The 12,707-nt window shown below is 34.0% G+C and overlaps 1 protein-coding gene and 1 long non-coding RNA gene across 2 annotated transcripts in view; one reads left to right on the top strand and one right to left on the bottom strand.

Annotated features, from left to right (window-relative positions):
- The window catches only part of LOC122397358 (MOXD1 homolog 1), a 75,321-nt gene that overhangs the window by 39,866 nt on the left and 22,748 nt on the right, over window positions 1–12,707 (bottom strand). The gene's annotated exons all lie outside the window — the stretch shown is intronic.
- Window positions 7,919–12,707, top strand: part of LOC122397359 — a 49,931-nt gene continuing 45,142 nt past the window's right edge. Inside the window, exon 1 of the long non-coding RNA XR_006259105.1 lies at window positions 7,919–8,176. This is a non-coding gene — a long non-coding RNA (uncharacterized LOC122397359). The remainder of the gene's footprint in view (window positions 8,177–12,707) is intronic.

Below are 12,707 nucleotides of genomic sequence, written 5' to 3' on the forward strand. Positions count from 1 at the left end.
GTATTATGACGAGTATATTCGTCATGAATAGTAGTGACAATTTGCAGATTAAATTGCAACTTTTGTGAAAACTAAAATATATTTGTAAACTTCAAGATATTTGAAATATTTTGAGGCCCTGAAAAAAATGCAAAATTATATGTTATGACGAGTATATTCGACATGAAAAATAAGTAGTGGCAATTTGCAGTTTAAATTGCAATTTCAGTGAAAACTAAAATATATTCGTAAACTTCAAGATATTTGAAATATTTTGAGGCCCATTGAAATGAAAGGAACAAATAAAAGTTTATAAATAATCAATATAGGAAAAACCGCATATAGTATGAATTATTTTTCGTAAATGTATCGTTGTCTTTTATTAGTCATCGCAAAAACAATGTTTTAAAAATCATGTTCGGAAAGTTTGTATCAAATAGTGCAATATTTATTTTTATGGGAAAAATTTTAATAGGAGATTCTAGAGGCCAAAATAGGACGAAAATCAAGAATATCAATTTCTTGACTGAAGCTTCATTAAAAAGTTATTAAAAAATTAAATTAAACAATTTCAAATCATACAGAGAAAAATTATTTTTGGTTGCGGGGGTCAATTATAAGCATTTTTGGTGAATACACATACCCCTGAAATCCTACCCACTTTCGAGAAAAAAATTCGAGTAGATACAGTAATTTTTAGAAGAAATTAAAAAATTTCAAATCATACTAAAAAAATTATATTTAGTTACAGGGGTCAATTACAACCATTTTTGGTCATTAGACATACCCTCTAAATCCCACCCACTTTCGAGAAAAAAAATCGTGTAAATGCTGAAATTTTTCGGGCGAAAAAAAATTGTTCAAATCATTTTGGAAAAATTATGTTCGGTTGGGGGGGTCAATTGCAATCATTTTTGGTCAACAGACATATCCCCGAAATCCTACTCAGTTTCGAGGAAAAAATTCCTTAGCGAAATTATAATTTCTGGCCCAGAAATGTCTGCTCGAATTTTCATGCGAATCTTTAAAATATCATAACTTCTGAACGGATTAGAGGATTTTAATGTTTCAAACGGCAAACAGCGCGTAGTTTGATAAAGAATATGTAGAAATTCTAACAATATTGAGAAAGTTGTTCCTTGACCCCGTAAAGTTAAAAAAAACCCCATAAAAATGGTCCCAATATTCGAACTGCCATAATTCCTACAAGGGTGAATATCTTTAAATGAAACTTTTTTCTAAAGTAGAGTTCATGTGTATCTACAATAAAGTATTAGATAACTTTTCTATGGGGCGTCAAACAAAATTACTAAAAATGAAAAACGAATTTTTAAGAAAAATCGATGGTGCCTTTTCTCGACGAAAGTAGAAAATTTCAAATGGTTCCGGAAAAATTATTTTTGGCTCTGGGGGTCAATTACAATCAGTTTTGGTCATTAGACATAACCCCGAAATCCTACGCATTTTCGAGAAAAAAATTCAGTACGAGCGGAACTTTAAACGTTAATAACTTTTTAACGAAGCCTCCATCAACAAATTAGTATTCTTGATTTTCGTCTTATTTTGGCCTCTAGAATGTCTCAGTAAAATTTTTCCCAGGGGTACCCGAACACCCAGTATAGGATGCTTCACGCATGCGCATAATTTCCAATAATGCATTGCACAAAAAAATTTCGTTTAAAATAGTTGCGTGGTTTGCAAGAGTACGCTATATATGTATAGTGCAATTGTTTCTATCATTGGTGATAGCATTTCGAAGATCGACGCTAAACTTTGTTATTTTTAATTGTAATACTATATTTTTTTATATCAAATTCTGAGTAAAATGAACTTGGAGATCGCTATTCTTAATCCTTAATTCTAAGATTTCCCGCTATCGAAAGATTAATGAATGCACATGTCACTAAATGATAGTTTACATTCGCGTTTTCTCGAACGGTTGACGCCATCTTTTATTTTCATAAAGGCGTGCAGGTATCTTTCAGCGTGTCAAGGTGCAAGTCGATCCGGTTCTCACGTGTCTTGGTCGTCGAGAAGGGTTCGCGGTTACGCGTAATTACGCTCGCTGGCTCGTTACAGCTCATCGTGCCCCGTTTTACGATCGTACGCGGAATAATAATCGAATTAAAACGTAGTAGAAACGCCGATGTCAAGGCCCTGTGCTTCTTCGCCCTCAGAGGCGAAATAAAACACAATTTCTTATGAAGCCTTAACGACATCCCACACTTGAACGCTTCGATTCTTTCTGGTTCCACGCTAATCAATGAGAAACTTCAAAAGGATCTCGAATTGCATTCGTATGTTTGCACAATGCGTTTAAACATTCCACGCAAAACGAGCTTCTTCGTTGCATACACGCTCAGATTTCAAATAATGATCGTTTCTATGAGAGCTCTCGGAATCTCAACAACGATCACTACGGCGGGAATATCTATAAAAAATCAAGTTTTGTTTTCATTTGCTGAAAAATTGGAGGTTAGAAAATACTTTCCTTTTTATTTAAATCTGACAGAAATGACGAAGCTATACTTTCCGTGAATTAATAACGAAATTATAAACGCGATATTTTGAAATCATGTTTTCCAAAACAGTACAATCAATCGACTTAAAATTTTAGGAGATAGTTCGTTATATATGTAAATATTGTCAGTGTCATAAGTATTATATTTATAACCTCGCTTAAATCGACTTGAAATTTTAAGAGATAGTTCGTAATATATGTAAATACTAGCATACCCCGTCACGGCTTCGCCCGACCTTGTGCAAAAGCAATTTTTGACAAGACGATCGTCCTGACATATATGTCCGCGATAATGCAATTCTCTCGCGGGAAAGCGTTCGAGAAGCTTCGCCACCTGGCGGTAACATCGCAGGTACTGCTACGGGCGAGGTATCGCGCGGGCCGAATACGCGCATGCGCGCGCAATAGACTGTCGTATACAGAGGTCGCGTGGTCCGCCAAACAGTCGTACACATGAAATCTTTGCATATAAATTACATGCTAATAACGCGCTTCTGAGACATGCTACATAGCCTATGCCCGTCCTAGAGTATGCAGAAATAACGTGTCAAAATTTGAGGAAGATCGGTTCAATAGGTCTTGAATTTTGCGCGAACATAAAAATCGGCTCTCCCTTTATATAATATAAGAAAAAAAATACATTTTATGTAGGGAAAACACACCATCGTAAAAGTGCGCGTATGACGCATATTCGTAGAAATTTTTCGATGTTTTTTTTTTGTAAATCATCAGTGAAAGTAGACCTTTCCAACGCATGTACTCGTTTGAAAATCGGTTGAGTGGTTCTCGAGTCATAAAATCACGAACATAGGACAACTTATTTTTATATATATAGATTGTCAGTCTCATAAGTATTATATTTATAACCTCGCTTAAATCGACTTGAAATTTTAAGAGATAGTTCGTAATATCTGTAAATATTGTCAGTCTCATAAGTATTATATTTATAACCTCACTTAAATCGACTTGAAATTTTAAGAGATAGTTCGCAATATATGTAAATATTGTCAGTCTCATAAGTATTATATTTATAACCTCGCTTAAATCGACTTGAAATTTTAAGAGATAGTTCGTAATATATGTAAATACTAGCATACCCCGTCACGGCTCCGCCCGACCTTGTGCAAAAGCAATTTTTGACAAGACGATCGTCCTGACATATATGTCCGCGATAATGCAATTCTCTCGCGGGAAAGCGTTCGAGAAGCTTCGCCACCTGGCGGTAACATCGCAGGTACTGCTACGGGCGAGGTATCGCGCGGGCCGAATACGCGCATGCGCGCGCAATAGACTGTCGTATACAGAGGTCGCGTGGTCCGCCAAACAGTCGTACACATGAAATCTTTGCATATAAATTACATGCTAATAACGCGCTTCTGAGACATGCTACATAGCCTATGCCCGTCCTAGAGTATGCAGAAATAACGTGTCAAAATTTGAGGAAGATCGGTTCAATAGGTCTTGAGTTTTGCGCGAACATAAAAATCGGCTCTCCCTTTATATAATATAAGAAAAAAAATACATTTTATATAGGGAAAACACACCATCGTAAAAGTGCGCGTATGACGCATATTCGTAGAAATTTTTCGATGTTTTTTTTTTGTAAATCATCAGTGAAAGTAGACCTTTCCAACGCATGTACTCGTTTGAAAATCGGTTGAGTGGTTCTCGAGTCATAAAATCACGAACATAGGACAACTTATTTTTATATATATAGATTGTCAGTCTCATAAGTATTATATTTATAACCTCACTTAAATCGACTTGAAATTTTAAGAGATAGTTCGTAATATCTGTAAATATTGTCAGTCTCATAAGTATTATATTTATAACCTCACTTAAATCGACTTAAAATTTTAAGAGATAGTTCGCAATATATGTAAATATTGTCAGTCTCATAAGTGTTATATTTATAACCTCACTATTTATAAAAGAAATTTGTTGAAATCATACGCTGCGTTTAAGATTTTGTATCATATTTTTTATTATAAATGGATATATATATATGAAGATTATTTATACGAAATTTTGATAAAATTGAATAACAAATAATGAAAATATTTGAATTTTAATTCACATGGTACAATTTTATTTTGTTTAAAATTATTGTTTCAATCGATGATCACTGATATAGGTCATGTTCGATTGAATCAGTCTCAGCGATCTTTATTCAATTAAAAACTTTGTCCAAATGACACTAATAATTAGAAACCAGACGAAATAAGTCGCAGATTAGTATTTGGGAAGTACAGAAATGAAATTAATATGTTTTGACAAAATTAATTTTCTTTTGTCGAAATTAGATATTTTTCGATGCAACGGAACAGGAAAAATTTGATGAAAACCGAACAAAGAAATAGAATTAAAAAATTCATATTGGCTGTATTAGTTTAATGTAGATAATTAGTTTAATATTAGCTTATACGACAAAATTCAAATTGTTAGCAAAAAAAAATAGTTCCAAATCAATTTAAATGGAAGATTTATTATTAAAAATTTCATTGAAAACATTTTATCACGTATACACTCTGTTTTTAAAATACATTTAGCAAATTTTTCCCCAACGATGGCAACCCTACGTAATTAGATGTAAAATAAATATCAATTGAAATGCCTTTCACAAATAAATATTGAAATTATCTTGGCGGACCAAATTATTTGACAAAAAATTGATTTTACAAAAGTATATTACTTCACCAAAATGCTCCGTTTCTTTTGGCCTCGGCTAATTAATATATTAACAAGATCGAACATGAATCTTTACGCATTAGGTGTTTCTAGAACTCTCGCAAGAACTTTGTTCATGTAAATCATAAATTTGATGCGTTTAAAACAATTAATCGTTGAATCATTTTTTGAGTTTAATTGACCTTTCGCAAATAAATATTGAAATTATCTTGGCGGACCAAATTATTTGACAAAAAATTGATTTTACAAAAGTATATTACTTCACCAAAATGCTCCGTTTCTTTTGGCCTCGGCTAATTAATAAATTAACAAGATCGAACATGAATCTTTACGCATTAGGTGTTTCTAGAACTCTCGTAAGAACTTTGTTCATGTAAATCATAAATTTGATGCGTTTAAAACAATTAATCGTTGAATCATTTTTTGAGTTAAATTGACCTTTCGCAAATAAATATTGAAATTATCTTGGCGGACCAAATTATTTGACAAAAAATTGATTTTACAAAAGTATATTACTTCACCAAAATGCTCCGTTTCTTTTGGCCTCGGCTAATTAATATATTAACAAGATCGAACATGAATCTTTACGCATTAGGTGTTTCTAGAACTCTCGCAAGAACTTTGTTCATGTAAATCATAAATTTGATGCGTTTAAAACAATTAATCGTTGAATCATTTTTTGAGTTAAATTGACCTTTCGCAAATAAATATTGAAATTATCTTGGCGGACCAAATTATTTGACAAAAAATTGATTTTACAAAAGTATATTACTTCACCAAAATGCTCCGTTTCTTTTGGCCTCGGCTAATTAATAAATTAACAAGATCGAACATGAATCTTTACGCATTAGGTGTTTCTAGAACTCTCGTAAGAACTTTGTTCATGTAAATCATAAATTTGATGCGTTTAAAACAATTAATCGTTGAATCATTTTTTGTGTTAAATTGACCTTTCGCAAATAAATATTGAAATTATCTTGGCGGACCAAATTATTCGACAAAAAAATTGATTTTACAAAAGTATATTACTTCACCAAAATGCTCCGTTTCTTTTGGCCTCGGCTAATTAATATATTAACAAGATCGAACATGAATGTTTACGCATTAGGTGTTTTTAGAACTCTAAATAAGTACCCTGGTAACGCTGAATAATCAGCTAATTAATTATAAAAGTGAAACTTACAGAGTGCGCTAAATTACACAACAAGAGGCGCAGTTAGAAAAACTATTTTATTTTTGTTAAACTGCAAAAATATTGAATATAGATGTAATTTAAATAATTTAATTCGGATTAGGGGTCGTTGATAGATTAATGAAATCTTAAAAGAAATGACATTTTACATTCAATCCTATAAACGTTTTAATTAGGGATTTGTTGGATCCCGTGTTGCGGGATTAAGAACAACACTTTACCTATCACTGGGATGTTTTGTGTAACGATGATTCTAGCGCGGTATCTATGTTGGCTTATGAGTTGGTCATACAACAGATTTATGCGATATTTTTGTGATTAAAAATTCTCGAAACCCAGGCAAACAATAATTTGTATAAATAATGTACGAGACTCTATTAAAGGTATAACACTGATAGCAGTGCGTGGTTTAAAGGTATAACCCGAATGGTGTAACAAAAAGTATAGCACCGACAAAACTTTATTATATGCTGGAACACAAGAAGTACGCAAAGAGACAATACCGTAAAAGGCGCACGCATCATAAGACCCGCAGACTAGCATGCGTTGCCAGCTCACATGTCTCAACAGACTCTTACAATTATATGAATTTATTTCTATTCGATTAATAATAATGGAATCGAGTTTGTATTTAAACTCACTTTAATTGGTACAATTTTACCAATAATATCGAGAAAAAAACTCAAAAGATATGTAATTCAAATTTTATTTTAGTCATTTTTAAATTCATACCTGGCGGCCATTTCTCCACAACTCCTTCCAATGTTGGATTTGTTGCCGATAATTATCTTCGGTTATTCATTTATTTACATTATAACTAACGTTTAATTATCACGTAATTACACCGAATAAATAATTGAATTTTATTAAACAAATTTCAAGAGTTTCGAGAATGTTGAAATCGTGAAGTCGATGAAAGTTTTCGATTCAAGTTTTGCAAAGCTAAAAATCACGGTTCGAGCAATCTCTAGACTTGATTATTTGCTTAAAATGCCGTTGTAAGAACTGTTAATAAATAAATTTAAGATTGTAGAAATTAAGGTGGAAAAGAATACTTTTACACGAGGCTTCTGGGTCCAGGTCCGCCCTTGTCTCTTTGGTAGCCATGGAAACTCTTTAACCCTTTGGGCTCCACTGGCGCCGCAATGGCGACAAACATAATACGTAAGTACCATAGCTCGATTAAAGTTTCATTTAAGATGACATGAACTGAATTTAGAAAATATATAAATAAAATTTAAATTATAAGTATTCGTATAGATGTTTGTGGAAAGAAGAATATTTTTTTAGTTTTAGAAATCACAAAAATTTAATTTGGTATTGCTGGTCGTTCATGTTAATAAATACTCTCGGAGTACAAAGGGTTAAACGAAGAGAGGCGAAGCGAGCGTATGCGTGGCGAGGCGAGGCGAGGCGAGGCGAGAATAGCGAGCGGGCAAGGCATGTAGGTTAAGGCTAGGTTAAGAGTAGGTTATGCGGAGGGAAGGAGAGGGGAGGATGGGGTGAAGATAGAGAATAAGATAGTGTAAGGAGGAATTGTAAGGGAAAGGAGAGGAGATATGTAACCCTAAGGGGAACATTAAATACATACTACTACCACTACTACAAAGGGTTAAACGTTCCAATAATCGTCAATCACTAAGTTTGGCACCAGTGTAAGTAAGTACTTGGATACGCAGGCAACGTCTCAATACTTGGATAATTGCATTCCGGTAAAAACCGTTTCGTGAGAATTCAATTCGAGAGAAACTCGCCGCTACCGCGCGCTGCTGTCTGCTCAAGTAACCCCAAACAGGGTAAGTTCATCAATAATGTATCTCGAAATTTGTTGACGATAGGAATACACTGTAGTAGTGTCTTATCCGTCGGAGTCGGTTTACAAGCAGGAGAAAACGCGGAACGGTATCGCGAGGAAAGAACGATTGCAAGAAACGTCAGGTATACGTGGTTATGAACTCTCTCGAGCTTCCACCGAATAAATAATATGAACGATACCCAGTATAACGTCCGTGACACTTAAAAAAACGCAACAGTATTTTTACAATATAACCTTGAACTCAAATTAATTTATTCTATTTTTCTACAATAATAAGCTCCATTTAATGAAACTATTGATGCATTTGTTTTGTACAATTATTTAGTATAAACATAACCATGTTCTATAGAAGAACGCATGAATTCTTGCGACACTACAATAAAGTGAGTTATACGTCATTCGATTCGTCTAATTCAATACATTATTGATATGCATTTCATTATCTGCGGAAATTCGTTATTTTTTTATTAACTTGTCGTAGAGTTACGGTAAAAAAGTAAGGTTAGGTATATTTTGACAAGTCCACAGGTGGAAACAAGCGACTGTCGTTACTCTGTTCAAAATGCTAGCTAGTCGAATGCTAATTTGTTAAACATTTGTCGAATGAAATTTCTACTATTTCTGCTAATATTTCATCGAATAAATCACCATTTTTCTGTTAGGTACATTTACTAAATACATAACGGCTCAGGCATTCGATGAAGTTACTCTTCTTAAAAATATAAAATATCGATAGTATTATATGTTATAAAAAAGATTAAAAAATGTGTAGCATGCCTCCGAGTGGTTTCAATTTAATTCGTGTAAGCATCGGTAATGGGATCTTCGAAACTGACGCCGTGATTAATTTTCAAGCGACCTCTGTGATATTTTCTACGACAAAATGTTGATTCATCGATCTCGACGATCTACTCTACTCTTCCAATCGCTGAGCAGTATTTTTATTTAATTTTAGTTATATAATAATATGACATTGCTCATAATTATATGTTAGTATATATGTTAATTTTAAAACATCTACAGCTGAGTTTGTTTTTAGAAAACCCACGTTCTTTGCTTTGCAAATATCTTTATATTACGATGTCTTTTACGTTTAGTTTGATCGACAGATCCTGGAATAGTTATCCTGCATTGCCAATTTTCATAACATTTTCACATCACAGATAGTACAAGAAACAGAAGAAAAGCAGAAATTGTTTCAGTAATCATTTGTTTCGACTGTCATTTCTGATTTTCTTCTATTTCTTGTACTTTATGAATTTTGTTCAACTGTGCTATAAAAATGACCGAATCAGTAGTTCCAGATGTGTGGACCTTATTTAAATTGCACGAATTTTGTAAAAATAAAGAAACTTTATTAAAATTTTTGCAAGATAAAAAGTTGATTGCCAAAAATCTTAATTGTGCACTGTTATATCTAATCCAGACCTAACCCAAATCTAATCCAGATCTAATTCAGACCTAACCCAGATCTAATCCAGATCTAATTCAGACCTAACCCAGATCTAATCCAGATCTAATCCAGACCTAACCCAGATCTAATCCAGATCTAATCCAGACCTAACCCAGATCTAATCCAGATCTAATCCAGACCTAACCCAGATTTAATCCAGATCTAATCCAGACCTAACCCAGACCTAACCCAGACCTAATCCAGACCTAACCCAGATCTAATCCAGATCTAATCCAGACCTAACCCAGATCTAATCCAGATCTAATCCAGACCTAACCCAGACCTAACCCAGACCTAACCCAGACCTAACCCAGTTCTAATCCAGATCTAACCCAGATCTAATCCAGATCTAATCCAGACCTAACCCAGACCTAACCCAGATCTAATCCAGACCTAACCCAGATCTAATCCAGATCTAATCCAGACCTAACCCAGATCTAATCCAGACCTAACCCAGACCTAACCCAGATCTAATCCAGACCTAACCCAGATCTAATCCAGATCTAATCCAGACCTAATCCAGATCTAATCCAGACCTAACCCAGACCTAACCCAGACCTAACCCAGATCTAATCCAGATCTAATCCAGATCTAATCCAGACCTAACCCAGATCTAATCCAGATCTAATCCAGATCTAATCCAGACCTAACCCAGATCTAATCCAGATCTAATCCAGACCTAACCCAGACCTAACCCAGATCTAATCCAGATCTAATCCAGACCTAACCCAGACCTAACCCAGATCTAATCCAGACCTAACCCAGATCTAATCCAGATCTAATCCAGACCTAACCCAGATCTAATCCAGATCTATTGATAAATTGCAATTTCTCAATAAGCTAAAGTAGTACTTGTTATTCGAATCTTTATGCAGTGATACTTGTTCTAACAAGTTGTTTATTTTATTTCTGCGCCCTAAATTCGTAATATTATAACATAATATTAAAAATTAATTTTAAACAAATTTCTTTACACATTAGTTAGTCTTTCACAATGCAGTCATTTTGACTGCTTTTGGGCAATATAGGTATATACTAAGTTTCAGTCTTTCTAGCGTTAATTGTCCACAGTGTGGAAACGTAATGAAATTAGACAATGAAAATTGGCGTTGTAGAAAAACAATTGCAGCATCTCTTAGTGCTTGCAAACGAAAGCGAACTTGTGATGCAAAAATATGTGTAAAACGTGGAACGTGGTTTTCAAAAACAAAGCTTTCTTATGAAATGGTATTAAAATTAACTTACATGTTAGTCCATAATTTTGATCAATATCAGATTGTACGAGAATTACAATTGAATAAAAATACTGTTTCTCGATGGAATTATTTTGTAAAACAAGTTATGACTGATTGGCTACAACATTCGTGCGAAGTACTTGGCGGACCAGGCAAAATAGTAGAAATAGACGAATCTAAGTTCGGACGAAGAAAATATCACAGAGGTCATCGTGTAGAGGGACAATTGGTTTTTGGAGGAATAGAAAGAGGAAGTGGAAAAATATTCCTGGTGCCTGTTGAAAGTAGGGACACAGAGCCCCTGCTTTCAATAATTAAACAATGGGTGTTGCCTGGCACATCAATTATTTCAGATTGTTGGAAAGCCTATAACATCTTAGAGAAAGAGGGGTACAAACATCTTACCGTAAATCACAGCTTACATTTCAAAGACCCAGAAACAGGCGCTCATACAAATACGATAGAAACTACGTGGAGGCATAGTAAACACTTTTTTCCTGAATATTGTCGGTTAGTATTTGTAATTTTGCACGTTTTTAAATATTTTCTGTAACATACAATACCATAAAATTTTCTATTTTTAGCAAAAAGGATAATTTCATTGGGTATTTAAGCCACTACGTATTTTACAAATTTTCCAAGCAAGGAAAGGATGTATTTAACCAGCTATTAAAAGAAATTGCAGAAATTTCATTTGATTCTACGGAAAACCAAAATATACCAGACCTAGATGATAATGAAATTTAACATTCGGCCATCTTTGTGAAAAATTGTAATGGGAGATTCTAGAGGCTAAAATAAGACGAAAATCAAGAATATCAATTTGTTGATCGAGGCTTCGTTAAAAAGTTATTAGTTATTTTTTCTCGAAAATGCGCAGAATTTCGAGGTTATATCTATTCACCAAAAATGATTATAAGTGACCCCAACAACCGAAAAGAATTTTTTCAGAACGATTTGAAATTTTTTACTTTTGTCAAATAATTTCACATCTTCTCGAATTTTTTTCTCGAAAATGCGTAGGATTTCGGGGGTATGTGTAATAACCTAAAATGATTGTAATTGGCCCCCGCAACCGAAAATAATTTTTCCAGAACGATTTGAAATTTTTTAATTTTGTCGACAAACACAAATAATTCCTAATAATTTTAAACTTTTTAATAACATCAATGGCATTGAAAATACTGTAAAATAATAAATACACCATGAAAATATCGACGGTGTTGTACCTATAATTCTTTCTGTACATTTTGCATTTTTGTTTTTTCTGATTAGAGTCGTTAAATAAAAAAACAAAATGTATATATAAAAAAGGAAGAACAGCGACGATAAGTGTACATATGTACTTCGAGAAGATAACAAAGGTGAAAACCATCAGTCGAGTAAATACGACGATTATGAAAGAAAGAAAGTCATCCAGCGCAATTTAAACGCAACGTTTTTACAACTTTTTGTTGTTGATAATTCGCTGGCGGAGAATGGTCCGTTAACTTGGCGAACATTTCTTTGATTTCTCACGAGAAGTTTCACCGTGTTCGACGGCACAAGTAGTCAGTTTCTGAGGACCGTGAATACGCTTATTAACCGTGAAAGAGGCTTAGAAAGCGCTTGTAAAAAGAGAATGACCTACGAACTACGACCTGCAGTTGCACAATGGGGATATGCGTCGCCGAGACCACGGGACTAATCTCAATCCGTGAAATATTCTCCGTGCTCGGCTGAAATCGCGCTTCCACTTCTCTCTTGGTCTGCACATGGGGAGGGAACGATAGTTCACTCGTGGATCGAGACAAAGTGGTAAAACCACTTCGAGGAGTCGGGGA

Source organism: Colletes gigas, unplaced genomic scaffold (assembly GCF_013123115.1).
Source record: "Colletes gigas isolate AHSC1104 unplaced genomic scaffold, ASM1312311v1 Colletes_gigas_Sc00009, whole genome shotgun sequence".
Taxonomy (NCBI): Eukaryota; Metazoa; Arthropoda; class Insecta; order Hymenoptera; family Colletidae; genus Colletes; species Colletes gigas.